The following is a 17,043-nucleotide window of genomic DNA, read 5'->3' on the forward strand; positions in this document are numbered from 1 at the left end:
CTTCCTTCTCACCTCTCACACTGTACATTGTATTTCTGTTGTGTTTCCTACTGTGTAAGGCACATGCTAGTGTTTGTATCAATGCAAGATTCATAAATGATGGATGAGAAATTATTAACTCCATATGTCCTCATAAGATACATTGACCCCTTACCAAAGTAGATGTTCTGTTCTGTTTTGAAAGCTTTATAACTATGTTTGGCATCCCAAGTATGTGGATATGGGCAATAATATTTATTATTCTCACTTAACCCTCCTCTTGTGTTAGGGTCAAAACTGACCCGTTTTCAGGTTTTGAATGTCTATAAGTATCACATAAATTTGTTTATTTCATCAAGATTTTTTAACTTTGTCAGGAACCTCTATTTAAACAATGTAATAGAAAAATAATCCTTTTCACTAAATTATAAAATACTGTGGTGAAAATTAAGACGTTCATGGTGTTAGGGTCAATTCTGACCCAGTTATAATATAGGATTTTAGGACACTAATAAGTGCCAAAACTGAAATCATAAACACTCTCTCTGCTTAGTAACAGTGACAGCCAATCCCCTCTCAACCCTGTGAGCTGTAGTTGGGGAGGGGCCTATCTCTTTTCCTGCTTGTCTGCTTCTCTAAATAAAGTGAAGAAACATAGGACAAATTCATTTCAGAGTTGCTGACTTTATTTTACCATTTTTTAAATTTGACAATGAGAGGTATGCTATCAAAAGAAAGGTCTAAGGGGTCACACCAAAAATATTAAAACCAATCTTTTCAAGGATAAAGAAGCCTAACAAGGTAAGGTAAACAACCCAAGAGGTAAGAAACAAATTTTATGATAAATAATTATTCAGAGGGTATTTTATGGCTGATTTAAAACACGGGTCAAAACCGACCGTAACATCATGGATAGCAACGGAATTCTAACATAAGAGGAGGGTTAAACTAAGTCAGATGGGATCTTGAATCTGCAAAATCCTCACAATTCTGCATGTCAAGTTTAGTATCTAAGCTGACCCCAGAATTGAAAATGCAGCCATATGATAGCAAAAAAAAAAAAGCTATGCACAGAAAGATCTTTTATTTTCTCCTAATAAATTTAAATGTACATGTTCATATGTATTCAAAGAAAGCTGCACAAACCCCTATATGGCATCTATCTTGGTGGTACAAACCCCTATATGGCATCTATCTTGGTGTTACAAACCCCTATATGGCATCTATCCTGGTGGTACAATCAGCTTTTAAACTGGGTATACATGTATTGAAGTTGGGCACTTCAGCAGGAATTGGACAAATATTAATCTGTGTGTAGCTCTGTCTGTTCAACAGAAGCTGATCATAAAGCCTAGTACACACAGGCCGAATGTCAGGTGGCATCGGCCAGCTCAATAGAAACAGGCCAACATTCGGCCCGTGTGTACGACTGCAGGTCTGACAGAGGCCCGCCGCTCAGCTGGCTTCTTTCAGAGGGGCATGACTGAAAAAGGTCTGTCCATTGGCTCCCGATCAGCGCTCTCAGCCAATGGCTGAGTGCTTACTGGAGTGTTCTGATTCTGGCAGGAGGCCACCCCCCCCCCCCCGTCAGAAAACAAAATCACAGCAGGGGAGATCACTGTACTAACATCTGATAGTTAGTACAGTGGCTCCCCATGAGTTGTCAGTTTTTTTTTTTCGTTCAACCACGTGACTAACTGTCCAAAGTTAGTATAGCGATCTCCCCTGCTGAGCTATTGTGTTCTGACTGGGGGACACTCCGATCAGTGCACTCTGCCATTGGCTTGGGGCACTGATGGGGAGTCGGTCAGCTGCTGGTTTTCCAGCATGCATGTCCGACAGAAGCCGGCCAAACTGTCAGACAGACCGGCATACACACAGCCGAATGTTTTCTTTGGAACCAGAAAATGTCTCCTGACGTTCAGCCCGTGTGTACCCAGCTTAACCCAATGATTGCAGAGCTACAAGTCCTACCTATCTAAAGCCGGGTACACACAGGTCGAATGTCGGGAGACATTTGCCAGTTAAAAAAAAAAAGGTCAGCATTTAGCCTGTGTGTATGTCCGTCTGTCCGACAGAAGCCGGCCAAAGGCAGAGATCGCTGGTCAGAGTGTTCTGGCAGGGGGGCCATATGCATTGATTGTTGTACCTTAGCACAGTGTTTCTCAACCTTTTTTCAGTTGTGGCACCCTTACAAATTCTGCACAATCTTGCAGCACCCCATTCTAAAATGTAAAAAAAAAAACCCCTAAACTTATAGTTTTACATAAGGAAGCAACATTCATACACATGGGCCATCCAACATTAGAAGTGATTTATTCCTCAACTATTGCAAACTGGTACGGATTAGTATTCTAGGGTTTCTTTCTCTTCTCCCTCAGTTTCTCTTCTTCTATTTGCTAATGTGACCCTAGTGCTGAGGGAGAAGGGATGGAGGAGGAGTAAATAAGGATGCTGTGCAAGTACTCGTCATTCTCCTTCTCCACCAGTGATGTCACTGGTTGTCAGGGTGCCAGTGGCTTGACCTGCACAGTGCCCAGGGTTGTCAGGGCGCCAGTGGCTTGACCCGCACAGTGCCCAGGGTTGCCAGGGTGCCAGTGGCTTGACCCGCATAGTGCCCAGGTTTGCTAGGGTGCCAGTGGCTTGACCTGCACAGTGCCCAGGGTTGCCAGGGTGCCAGTGGCTTGACCCGCACAGTGCCAGTGGCTTGACCAGCACAGTGCCCAGAGTTGTACTTCTACATTTAAAAACTTGTGACAATTTGCTGCCATTTTGCCAAGGCACCCCTGAAGAACCCAGGAGGCACACCAGGGTGCCCCAGCACCCTGGTTGAAAAAGGCTGCCTTAGCATACTGGCCCAACATTAAATAGACAACAATTCAACCAACATTTTTTATGCCAACATATTATCGGTGATTTCCATGCATTTCCAATTTTACCATTCCCTAAGTTATTCAAAACTGATAAAAAGCTTTTGATATGGTTACATTTAGGTGTTCGACGGTAACTATTGCTTTTCTGACTGAGAAATTGATCAATTTGGTGTGATAAATGCGGTTTTGGTCATCATTTTGGTGATACAATTTCTGGTGCTGAAAGTTGCATACCAATATCAATCATGATGAAGTAGCTAAAAATAAATGTGGTAATTTTAGAAAAAGAAAAAAAAACTAACTTGCCTATTATAAATATCATGCAGACATGTCCATGGGGAGAAATAAATGTAAAATTACAGAACAGAAAGTATAACCAATGAGTCACTGTGCTCCATATGATCCACAGTCATGAGCAGCAGCTTTAGAACAAAGAAGTACACATGTGAGGTTTGTCTCAGATTAGGAGGTCTCTTATGGCAGGAAAAAGGCAAATATGAAATCTTCCTGCAGCTGTGGAGTTAGTGCTTGGTTCAGTTTTTGGTAGCAGTTCTATCAGTAAATGAAAGCATCTCATTGGAATAGGTCTAATAATACAATAATGCCCATGAAAAATCATGAATACTTTATATAGACAAAACTCTCAACTGTCCCCCATTTGGATGCAGTGTCCATATTTTGGACCCAAATCCTTAATTTTCCCCTTGTTCTGATTGAATGAACAGACTTCTTAAAAATGAACTTTTTGCAGTGGACCCTTACTGATCCCATTTACTTAACACCTTTGCAATTCTCCTCCCTTCTGCTATCACAATGGGACACCATTTTCTTTTTCTCCCCCTAATACCTTTGTTTTTGGGTGACATCCCTGGGTGCTTCTGGGATTCTTGCCTAGGCAAGAATGACCTCCCCCTCATAGGCAGCATCTTGGATACCCACTTCATGGATCTCAGGAGGCATTGGGTTACTGTACTCCGCATGCAAAATGCACATCATCAGCAGTATCCTGGAAGAGACAGCATCTTCCTGATGACATTAGCTAAAGAAGCCGGTGGCACCGGACCCAGCTTGCGGCAAACAATATGTGGATTGCAACAGGACATTGAGGAATTCACTGGACCTGTGAGTATGTATTCTGAGGTTAACACACCACAACAGCTAATGGGGATTAAACAAAAATAGCACTGCAGTGGTTAAGTTCCTTTTTAACTACAGAAATCGTTAATCTACTAAAAACCTTTCACACAGATAAGTTTATTATTGTATGGTTCTTTTGAAAAGCTGCTATAAAGGAAAATTAATAACAAAAAATTTTGTGTTTAGTCAATCATTTTTTGCTAATTGATTCTTTGTGAACCGTGTACCTAAGGGCATGGCAGAGTGTAGAAATGTCATCAGCACACCAAGGGTCACCAACCCTCAAAAGGGTCCAAAGCATTATTCCTATGGTCACGTGGTTTACATACGGCAACGTCTACACACATACAGCAAGTGCCTACACACTTTCTGCTAAAGGCTTTGTTCACATGGGTTTACTATAGCATATGCCCATGCAATGCCCATGTTTATCTGCATGGGTATGCATAGGTGTTCCATGCTTCCCTATGCAGGAAGTGCCATTCATTTCAATTGGGATACAGCAGCTGCACAGACACAGCAGCTGCTCCCAATTTGACAGCCGTTCCAGTGCAGGTATACGGCCCAGAATGCAGACAGTGTGCGCCCTGGGTTGGTCTTTTAACAGAGTTTTGGCCACACACAAACTGACCCCAGCAAAGACTGTTGCTGAATTCAGAGGCGCCATTTAGCCACCTCTGAACGCAGCAAACTGTTCACAGCTAAACTGCCTTGTGAATCTGACTTAAGGCCCGTACACACGCACCGATTGTTGGCCGTGAATTTTCGGCCGCCGCCCGATCGGCCGATTATCGGCTTGTTAGTATGATGCTTCCGACAACCGACTGCGACTTTTCGGCCGAACAAAATCTGGTGTGCAGGCTATAAAATTTTTGTTGGCCAACAACAGAACGGCCGATTGTTCCTCAGTCAGTACAGATTTCGGCCGACAAAAACGTGATGATCAAGACTGGGCATGCTCAGTGAAGAAAAAACACACGAAAAGTAGACCAGAACATGACATCACTTCTGCAGTTGGTTGTTGTTGGCCGACAAAATTCGTGTGCAGTCTAGGCACATTTCAACCAACACGACAGCACTGGACAAAAGACGGCCGATCAGTCGGCCAACAATCGGTGCGTGTGTACGTGGCTTTAGTACAAAGAAGTCAATGTGAACAGCTGCATGAGTCGCAAGGACCCGTGACAAGGATAGAAAATTGCAACACTACTCATTTTATAAATTAGAAGACCATGTGTAACAATTGGGGGATTTACTAAACCTGGAGCAGGTAAAATCTGGTACAGCAGTGCTTTTATCTTCAGTTTGTTCCTTTGAAAATAAAAGATAAAAGCTAATTGGTTGCCATGCACAGCTGCTTCAGATTCTACCTGCTCCAGTCTTAGTAAATTTGCTTCATTAAGTTCCATGGATTAAAGAGCCTGCAGTAATCACAACAGTTGCAACTGTCAGTCATGCAATAGTGCAATCGGGGACCTGCTGGTGTAGCTCAATGTTACATGCCCCCAATAAATCCTATAATCAATTATTAAAATTCCCCTGTACAGTTTTATGGTGAATACAGGAACAGATGCTTATCTGTTACAAACAAAGCTTACCAGCTTCCAATGGTTGCTTCTAGTGTCTTCAAACAACAGCAACTATCTGCTACTGAAGTTTAACCTGATTGAAATCTATGTATCATTAATTAATGTAAAAGCTAAAAATTAACTTGACCTAAGACACCCAACAACCTTCTCCTTGCAGTAGTATTAACATGGGAAGTATTAGAACCTCTGTCATCTTTCCTTTTGCTGTTAAGGGTCCCCATTTCCGAGTTCTCTTCCTATTGGTTTACAATTTGACAGGTGTCTGAAAAAACTAGGAGGAGATCTCACACTGGGAAGCAGTATATTTACTATATACAGTGCCTTGAAAAAGTATTCATACTTCTTGAAATTTTACACATTTTGTCATGTTACAAACAAAACATAAATGTATTTTATTGGGATTTTATGTGATAGACCAACACAAAGTGACACATAATTGTAAGGTGGAAGGAAAATGATAAATGGTTTTCAAAATTATTTACAAATAAATATCTGAAAAGTATGGTGTGCATTTGTATTCAGCCCCTGATACCTCTAACTAAAATCTAGAGGAACCGATTGCATAATTCACCCAATTAGTAACTAGAGTCCACCTTTGTGTAATTTAATCTCAGTATACATACAGTTCAATCTGTGAGGCCGTCAGAGGTTTGATAGAGTACCTTAAGCCCCGTACACACGTACCGATTGTCGGCCGTAAATATTCGGCCGACGACCGATCCGCCGATTGTAGGCTTGTAAAGCCCCGTACACACGTACCGATTGTCGGCCGTAAATATTCGGCCGCCGACCGATCGGCCGATTGTAGGCTTGTTAGTATGATGCTTCCGACAGCCGACAGCGCACTTTCGGACGAAAAGAATCTGTCGTGTAGACATTAAAATTTTTGTTGGCCAACACCAGAACGGCCGATTGTTCGCCAGTCAGTACAGAATTCGGCCGACAATCAGCAGATTAGCAAGACTGGGCATGCTCAGAGAAGAAAAAACACACGGAAAGTTAACCATCACATGACATCACTTCTGCAGTCGGCTGTTGTTGGCCGACAAAATTCGTGTGCAGTCTTTTGCAGTTTTCAACAGACACGAGAGCCCTGGACAAAAGACGGCCGATCGTTCGGCCGACGATTGGTACGTGTGTACGAGGCTTTAGTGAACAAACAGCATCATTAAGGCCAAGGAACACACCAGACAGCTCAGGAATAAAATTGTGGAACAGTTTAAAGCAGGGTTAAGCCCCGTACACACGTATCGATTGTCGGCCGTAAATATTCGGCCGACGACCGATCGGCCGATTGTAGGCTTGTTAGTATGATGCTTCCGACAGCGCATTTTCGGCCGAACAGAATCTGTCGTGCAAGCATTAAAATTTTTGTAGGCCAACACCAGAACGGCCGATTGTTCGCCAGTCAGTACAGAATTCGGCCGACAATCAGCAGATTTGCAAGACTGGGCATGCTCAGAGAAGAAAAAACACAGGGAAAGTTAACTATCACATAACATCACTTCTGCAGTCGGCGGACAAAATTTGTGTGCAGTCTTTTGCACTTTTCAGCGGACAGGACAGCCCTGGACAAAAGACGGCCGATCGGTACGTGTGTACGAGGCATTAGGTTATAAAAAAATATCCCAAGCGTTGAACATCTCACAGAGTACTGTTCAATCCATCATCCAAAAATTGAAAGAGTATGGCACAACTGCAAACCTACCAAGACACGGCCGTCCACCTAATCTGACAGGCCAGGCAAGGAGAGCATTATTCAGAGAAACAGCCAAGAGGCCCATGGTAACTCTGGAGGAGCTGCAGAGATCCACAGCTTAGGTGGGAGAATCTGTCCACAGGAAAACTATTAGTCATGCACTCCACAAATCTCGCCTTTATAGAAGAGTGGCAAGAAGAAAGCCATTGTTGAAAGAAAGCCATAAGAAGTCCTGTTTGCAGTTTGAGAGAAACCATGTGGGGAACACAGCAAACATATGTAAGAAGGAGCTCTGGTCAGATGAGACCAAAATGTAACTTTTTGGCCTAAAAGCAAAACGCTATGTGTGGCGGAATCACCCTGAACACACCATCCCCACCGTGAAACATGGTGGTGGCAGCATCATGTTATGGGGATGCTTTTCTTCAGCAGGGACAGGGAAGCTGGTCAGAGTTGATGAGAAGATGGATGGAGCCAAATACAGGGCAATCTTAAGGCCCGCACTCACAATAAGAAAATCTGAAGGGATAATTCGTCCGACGACCGATCTGTCGATTTTCGGATTGTTAGTATGGTGCTTTCGACAGCCGACTCCGACTTTTCGGCTGACAAATTCCTGATGTGCAGGCTATATAATTTTTGTCGTCCATCAAAACAACGTCCGATTTTCGTCTCATTAGTACAGATTTTGACGGAAAAAAATCTTAAGAGCAAGACTAGGCTTGCTCAGAGACGAAAGAACACATACAAAACAATCCAGCTCATGACATTACTTCTGAGTGATGTAGAATTCTGTCGTACGGGAAAATTCGTGTGAAAATAACCTCTTCACTTTCCACATCAGACTAGCATGCCACAAAAAATGGATGACAGATCGTTCGATAATCTGATCGTGTGTACGGGGCTTTAGACGAAAACCTGTTAGAGTCTGCAAAAGACTTGAGATTAGGGTGGAGGTTCACCTTCCAGTAGGACAACAACCCTAAACATACTGCTAAAGCTACAATGGAATGGTTTAGATCAAGGCATATTCATGTGATAGAAAAGCCCAGTCAAAGTCCAGACCTAAATGCAATTGATAATCTGTGGCAAGACTTGAAAATTGCTGTTCACAGACATTCACCATCAAATCTTACAGAGCTTGAGCTATTTTGCAAAGAAGAATGGGCATAAATTTCACTCTCTAGATGTGCAAAGCTGGTACGGACTAGTAATCGACCGATATAGTTTTTTAATGCCGATACCGATATTTTGGTCATCGCATATCGGTATCGGCCAATATTGGCCGATATTTTCGTACAATTTCCTAAAAATGTTTTTTTTTTTTGTTTTTTTTTACAGGTACTCTTGAGGAGGGATCTGGGGGTTTAAAAGACCCCAAACCCCTTCTCTGCACTTAAAAGCATTCAAAACGCCAAGTTTGGCTGTTTTGAATGCTGTAATTTTTTTGAATTTGGCGCAGAGTACCCGGAAGTAATGTCATGACATCACTTCTGGGTTTTTACATGGAGACCCGATCAGAGCCAAATGCGGCTTTGATCAGGTCTTGTCTTCGGCTGCCGTGCAGGCTGGTTGCCCGGGTCTCTCAGTGGGACGGGAGACTCGGGCGAGCCGCGGAAGACGGCAGGAGGGGGGGGAACGTCCCCTCCTGATCCTTGTAATGACAGCCGAGCGGCTTCACAGCCGCATCAGGTGTCATTACAAGACAGCCAACCGTCGGCTATGGATGCTGGTACCAGGGTGATGCCTCTAGCTGCAGGCATCACTCTGGTACAAGCACTTTCCCGAAATATCGGTCACCTTGGTGGTCGATTCTGATATATCAGGGAAAGTGCATATCGGCCCCCCCTATATCGGCTTTGCCGATAATCGGTCGATCCCTAGTAGGGACATCCCCAAAAAGACTTGCAGCTGTAATTGCAGCAAAAGGTGGTTCTACAAAGTATTGACTCAGGGGGCCTGAATACAAATTAATCCCACACTTTTCAGATATTTATTTGTAAAACAATTTGAAAACCATTTATTTTTTTTCCTTCCACTTCACAATTGTGTGCCACTTTGTGTTGGTCTATCACATAAAATCCCAATAAAATACATTTAAGTTTTTAGTTGTAAAATGAAAAAATGTGGAAAATTTGAAGGGGTATGAATACTTTTTCAAGGCACTGTAAATGAATCCCTCCACAGAATGAATGAAGTCTGACATGCAGTTTCAATTGACTTTGGCATGTCTGCTTTTAGTGGACCTGAGAGGTGCAGCTGACTCAGTGGTCTTTTATCTTACTAATGACAACCCCTGTCTGACCATGTGCTGCTGAAAATAACTCCACCAGGGAACAAGGATATGTGTATCATGTATATGTCCTTCTAAATATAAAGTAAGAACAACAATGAATACTACTTATATGTAGATATTAGTAGTAGGAATCAGTAGCAAACAGCTTACACTGACTTACTTAAAGCGGTATTAAACATCAAACCAAAAAAATAATATAATACAGCTTATCAATCATTAGATGCGGTGGCTGCATTAGTTTTCTTTTTCTGGACTTTTTTCTTTCTGTTTGTACCTGGTGATCTAGGCCAAGAACACACTTTATGTATTAGAATGCCTCCACTCTGGAAGAAGGAGCACAGGGGGGCACCTTTGGACAGCAGCATTGTTAATCTGAGCGGAGCAGAGTATTAGATTGACTAGCAGATTTAAAGCATAACTCCATTTTTGTTGAGAAAAAAAACATTCCCCTCTGGGTGATCTCTGTACATTGCAGGGATTTTAACAAACGTTGCTGCAGATTTCTACCTTTTGTTATTCTGAAGAAATCATTGTTAGTTCCTCTGTGCTGAGTGGGTCTAATGGGAGTGGTTTCATAATTATCTATCAGCTGGTGCAGCTGCAGAGCATTAATAAGGAAAGCTGCTGGGCCTGCATCCCTTTAGACGTGTTCCTATTGGGAGTATCTCACCAAAAATGGTATTCTTATCGCAGGGGATGCCAGAAATCTGACTTGTATCTTAGGCAGACTTCTGGGAAAATCAGCGAGCCAATCACACAAGCAGGAAATGATGTTTCTGGGGTGTGGTCAGACTCAGTACTCTTTCTGTGTACAGAACAGCTTCAGGTAGCCATATTGCATTGCATTTTCAGAACATAATAACAGCTGCCGATTGAAAAGTAATTTCAGAACATAATAACAGCTGCCGATTAAAAAGTAATTTTTAATAACATTTAATTACAATATGATTTGTGTTGTAATTGTATACGCTATATTGTTTTTTCTTTATTTGCTGATTTTTTCCCCACAAAACTAGAGTTACCCTTTAAGTGCACAAACAAACTGAACGCAAGCAGTTACAGCAACAGTTTTTTTTTTTTTTCCTTTTTGGATAAAGGTTTTACATAAATAAATAAAATCATTATAACTACTCCTGTCAGTGGTAATATGTTTAACACTCCTAACTGATACATTTGCAGGAGAGCTTGCTCTGTTAAAAAAGAACAGACTAATGCTGGCCATACACGCACAGAATTTCGGCCGTTTGAAGACTGAACGATTATTCGTCAGTCGAAAGCAAATTGGCCACTAACTTACAGAATAAACTCTTTTACATAATCATTTTCAGGATCATAATGATCGTTCGATAACATGCGCAATAGGAGTCAGAATATGATTTTCCTTTCAATTTTAGCATACACGTAACAACTTTTGTAGAAACGATAAAAGTTTTCGCTATGGATCCATCGACATTAGCCGGGCACACGATCGAAATCGTCGGTAAACTTGTGTTCACTAACGGCCCGATTTTCGAACGATCATTCCTAAAACGACCATTTTCGCCCGAAATTCTGTGCGTGTATGGCCACCATTACTGGCTGGATCACCAGGCAATTCCAAGGCAGTCATGGCATCTAAGAATTGGTAAACTGCAATATAATAAAGGTTTGCTTTTGGGTTTAAACCACTTTCATTTTGAGACGGTGGCCATAGAATGAGGAATTGTCAATTTGTTGAAATTGGGCTCCACTCTGCTCAAGTCAAAGAAGCGGGGCAGAAAATTGCAGACAGGTGTCTGCATCCAATTAGATGCTGGAACTGTTCAGGTATTCTTAGATGGTGGTGACAGCTGTCAAAGAACAATTGCTGCAGTAGGAGATTCGTCCTTCCGTGGGGATGCATGGATGGAAGATGTTTTTGGATTTATTTCATATAGCCTGCAGACTGAATAAAAGAAATGTATTCGTGTTTGACCGGCCTAACAGCAGCACCTAATTAGATGTTACGCCTCTCTATTGCCTTTTGTAACTGAATACCTCCCTGCCCCTCGTTAGAAGTGAGGGCACAGGTTAAACGTGTTCAGTTTTCAATCAGACTAAAGCTGGCCATACACTCTTTGAGTTTCAGGATATTCAGCATGACCAGAGTGGCCCTGTCGAGAGCATGTGGATTGAGAAAAGTCGATTTTTTTGCTGTTATTCTTCAGGAATTCTGGCAATTGATGATATTAACTGTTGGCATACAATAGCCACAGGTGGAGATTTGTTAGAATCTGTCGGGTTTCTTTTGTTAAGTTGAGTGAAGAAATCTATATATCTATGGGCGACTTAAGCGTAAATGTTCATTTTCAGGGTTAGGTTAGGGGAAAAGCATTGCCCATTTTAGTAACTGCATATTACAAGTTATTGTCTGAATTCCGGGCAGATATAAAAGACACAAATGAATGCAGCTCCATGTTCCCTAATACTTCTATCAGGGGCGTAACTACAGGGGTTGCAGGGGTTGCGATTGCTACCGGGCCCCATGCTCCAGGGGGCCCAGTAGCAAACCAGTGGGTGAACTTCCAGGATTGCAAAAGTCACACTTGCGACCGGGCCCTGGCATTGCACCACTGTGGGGAGGCCCCAAGATTCCAGGAAGGGAGCCCACTGCAGAACTTGTGAAAGGATCCTGCTGCGGGACCGTAATAAAAGGCCATGCAACGAGAGTAAAGAGCCCCAGGATTAGTGGGAAGAGCCCTGGGCTTGAAGGGAAGGGCCCCGGCCAGGGATCTGGGGGGGCCCTTCATGGTTTCTTGCATCGGGGCCCTGAAGGTTCTAGTTACGCCTCTGACTTCTATAAATGTAATGTATAAATAAAAGCAGTGAATAACTCTGACCTGGTATTAGCCTCTTGCAGCCCTTGTACAGCAAAGTTGGAGACGGAGAGAAAGAATCAGCACAATCAGCCAATCAGTTCATGCGCTGACAAGAAGCATTCTGATAGGAAGACAGAGCAGAGTGACAGAGAGGTAAGCTTATCACGGTGTTGCTTTTCTTTTACCTGTTTTGTCACAGGCTGGGGAAGATCTGGGTTCAGAAAAAGTTAGTTGACTGATGCTGGCTATCAGTATCAGAACATCTAGTAGAAAAATAGCAGGGTGGAGAAAGTCTCTGGATTGAAGGTGAATATTGCTGCAAAGTTGTTTTCTGTTTTTATCTTTTAATTTTCTATTCATTTTTATCTTAAATATTTTGGCTAGAGTTCTGTTTAACCACTTCAATACAGGGCACTTTCACCCCCTTCCTGCCTAGGCCAATTTTCAGCTTTCAGCGCTCTCACACTTTGAATGACAATTGCGTGGTCATGTTACACTGTACCCATATGAAATTTTTATCATTTTTTTCACACAAATAGAGCTTTCTTTTGGTGGTATTTAATCACTACTGGGTTTTTTATTTCTTACAGAAAAAAAAGAAAAAAGACAGAAAATTTTGAAAAAGAAAAAGTTTTTCTTATTTTCTGTGAGTAAATTTTGAAAATAAGTAATTTTTCTCCTTCACTGATGTGCGCTGATGAGGCGGCACTGATGGGCAATGATGAGGTGGCACTTATGGGCACTGATGAGGTGGCACTGATGAGGAGGTACTAATATGCCGCACTGATGGGCACTGATAGGCAGCACTGATGAGCACTGAAAGGCGGCACTGACGGATGGCACTGACCTGCACTGATGGGCGGCACTGATGAGCGGCACTGATACACACTGAAGGGCAGCACAAATGAGCAGGCACTGACTGGCAACACTATGGGCACTGATTGTGGGCACTGATGGGCATTGGTTGAGGGACTTATGGGCACTGTTTTTTTACTTTACTTTGCAGTAATCAGGGCACTGATGATCTATAACCTGATTACCTTTCCTAGGCTCCCCTTTGAGGAGGAGCCGCTGATCGGCTTTCCTCGCCACACACTCTGACAGTGTGAGGCGAGGAGAGCCGATAAACGGCACTTCCTCATTTACATGTGATTGGACACAGCTGATCACATGGTAAATAGCCATGTCATTGGCTCTTTACCAAGATCGGGGTCGCACTGTGTCCTAGCAACACGGCGGGGCCACGATCACCGCACTGCGCGCCCCGGTAGGCGTGCGAGAAAGGCTGTTCTGGGGCACCGTCATATGATGTCGTCCCAGAATGAGAACCGCACCGCTCCGCCGTCATTTGACGGTGGGCGGATGGGAAGTAGTTAAGGTAATTTTTGATATGCTTCTCATATTTGTATTTGTATGCTACATATTTTCTATTCTTTTAACAGAGCTAATGCTTGACTTTTGATTAACAGGGACTGCTGCACATCGAACAAAATTTGTCAGTCCTTGCTGGCTGAACCAGTTGAATTTCAATCTGCCTGTGGGCAGCTTTAAGGCTCCTGGGTGTCAGTCTAAACAAGTACTAAAGCTGGATACACACTATACAACTTTTGTTGTTCGATTTCCTTTAGATTTACCTTCAACTATCTAGTGCAAGGGCCTGCCTGACTGAATACAACTTAAAAGTGTTTAGGTTTGACCTCATATTATATAGTTTTGGTAAATCTAAAGGAAAAAATCTAAAGAAGATTGTATAGCGTGTACCCAGCTTTAATCCAGTGACTATGTGATGCACAAGTCTAGCATAAACTTGCTTTACCTGCCTTGACTAAGCTTAAAGTGATTGTAAAGTCTTGTGTTTTTTTATCACAAACATATTATACTTACCTCCTCTGTGCAGGTGGTTTTGCACAGAGCAGCCCAGATCCTCCTCTTCTAGGATCCCTCTTTGGCTCTCCTGGCCCCTCCCTTCTGCCTAGTGCCCCCACAGAAAGCAGCTTGCTATGGGGGCACCCAAGCCAAGCTGCAGGTCCGTGTGTATATTCAGACACGGAGCTGCCATTCGGCCCGCCCCCTCTCGCTCCTGATTGGCTAACTGACTGTGTTTGACAGCAGTCGGAGAAAATGGCGCCGCTGCTGTGTCTCAGCCAATCAGAAGGGTGAGGCGAGGGCCGAGGGACTCGTGGACATTGCTGGATAGAGATGGAGCTCAGATACGTATTAGGGGGTGCTGGGGAGGCTGCTGCACACAGAAGGCTTTTTATCTTAATGCATAGAATGCATTAAGATAAAAATCTTCTGCCTTTACAACTCCTTTAACCCTCTTATCTATATCTCACATGCGCCCCCTCTATGACACTGCAGCTCACAGTGTGAGATTTCTGCAAAAGAGGCAGCACTGACCATCTATAAAGCACTGGGCAGGACTAGGTGTGGCCAGTTGCTAATCTGAATCAGCAGTGACAATGCTGATAGCCACTTCTCCTGCAACATTTTCTTTTCCACTGTAGTGCTAGCAGGCACAGCCTACATGAGAATGGCTACTCTGCTCTGACTTCAGGAGCAGTGCAGCATTGTTGTCACACCATCACAGGAAGCTGTTTTGGGTGGATTACACTGGAATGATCAACATGTATTTGTAGGCCTTTGCAGGGGTGAGAAGATAAGCTCTAAGTGCATATGCTCTTATAATTTACTGCTGCCAAACACATTTTTTTATTAGGCTGGTTGTACCCAAGTTGATCGATCAATCAACTTGGTATATTGAGCCTGCCCATACATGGTTCAAATCTCTCTCGGTTCCTGCTGAACCCGGCCTAGATTTTGAACCGTCTATGGCCAGCCTAGGCCTTACTCATAGCAAGATGTGCTATGAGTAAAACTTCATTGCTGAAATGTGCAAGCCTTTTGTTGTTACTAGATTTTTAAACATGAGCCAATAAAGTTTGAGGGAGGAGCCAGAAGCACCGGTGAGGGACCCGAGAAAAGGAGGATCTGGGCTCCGCTGTGCAAATCCATAACACAGAGCAGGTAAATATATAACAGGTTTGTTATTTTTATTTTATTTTTTTAAACAAGACTTTACAATCACTTTAAGTGCTGTGGGAGCATAAATAGAAGTTTGGGTTTAGCTGTTAGATCCAGTCAAACTACTGCTGACAGAATCACTAATGGAATACTCTAATACACCGATCAATAAATGATCACTTTCTTTTCAAATTGATCTCTTCCAGTAGTAATGATCAATATATAGTCGACAACCTATTAGACTGATTTGCCACCCAGGGGGAAGCAGATTTCGATTGATAGTTAATACACATCTGTCAGATATCGATTGCATCTCTCTTTCCAACACTTAACTTCATAATTTGATTGATCAATATATGATTGCATACATAAACAAAGTATCTCAGTGCTGTTAATCGATAATTTTCCACCCTGGCTGAATCTAATCAGAGAGAAGTTATAGCTATTTATTTGTTTGCAGATTTGATCAAATCTCACATCATTCGGATAAAAAAAAAAAAAAATCTAAGAACGTAAAGGCCCGTGTACACATGATCCAACGATCAATACGAAAAATACCGCTTTTGAAGCGATCGTACGATAACGACAGTTCACCCGATATTATCCGTGTGGACAAGCACAAATTTTTTTCTCGTACAATAAATGATTGTACGATTTTTGTTTAATCAGTACAGTTGTTGTTTCGAAAATACAATACAAATACCGTATTTTCCGGCGTATAAGGCGACTGGGCGTATAAGACGACCCCCCTAATTTTCAAGTTAAAACATAGGTTTTGGGCTATACTCACCGTATAAGACTACCCCCTACCGAAGCAAGGCAACACCATTGAAAAACATCAGATTTCTCATAGATCTCCAAGGTACCCTAAGTATAAGTATTACCAGTAGATGTAATCTCAAGACGCTGGCTGTGCGGGAATCCTGTACCGGTATACCGTATGTACCTTAGCTTCGGCTACATACAGTATACTGCGCTGAGCCAATCACAGTGAGCGATGTATTCTATTATTGAATGCAAAGCCTGCTCAGATTGGCAGAGTCAGAAAGGCCGGCTGATGTTACTCCACCAATCCGAGCAGGCTTTGCATTCAATAATAGAATACATCGCTCTCCCTGATTGGTTCAGCCCGGTACACTGTATGTAACCGAAGCTACGGTGCATACTGTATACCGGTACAGGATTCCCACACAGCCAGCGTCTTGAGAGATTACATCTACCGGTAATACTTATACTTAGGTTACCTTGGAGATATTATACTCGGCGTATGAGACGACCCCCCATTTTTGGGGGATTTTTTTTGAGGTTCAAAAGTAGTCTTATACGCCAGAAAATACAGTAATTACAACAGATGACATCACTTCTGATTTTTTTATTCTGTCAAATGAGAATTTTCATGACTTTAGTAAACTCTTCATTCTTGATATGCAACTAGCATACAAAAAAAAAATAAAAATGGACAATTCTGAATTTTCAGATTGTGTGTACGGAGCTTTAGGCTAACCATTAGAGACCACTTGATGTTTGGAATAAATTCCCAGCAGAGGTAGTGAGCCAGTCAACAGTATATGCCTTCAAACATGCTTGACAAACTTAGATCTATACTCAG

The 17,043-nt window shown here is 42.6% G+C and overlaps 1 protein-coding gene across 1 annotated transcript in view; it reads right to left on the reverse strand.

The window, feature by feature from the left end:
- The window catches only part of CNDP2 (carnosine dipeptidase 2), a 222,344-nt gene that overhangs the window by 97,771 nt on the left and 107,530 nt on the right, over positions 1-17,043 (reverse strand). The window lies entirely within an intron of this gene.

Source organism: Pelophylax lessonae, assembly GCF_965119305.1.
Source record: "Pelophylax lessonae genome assembly, chromosome: 5".
NCBI classification, from domain to species: Eukaryota; Metazoa; Chordata; class Amphibia; order Anura; family Ranidae; genus Pelophylax; species Pelophylax lessonae.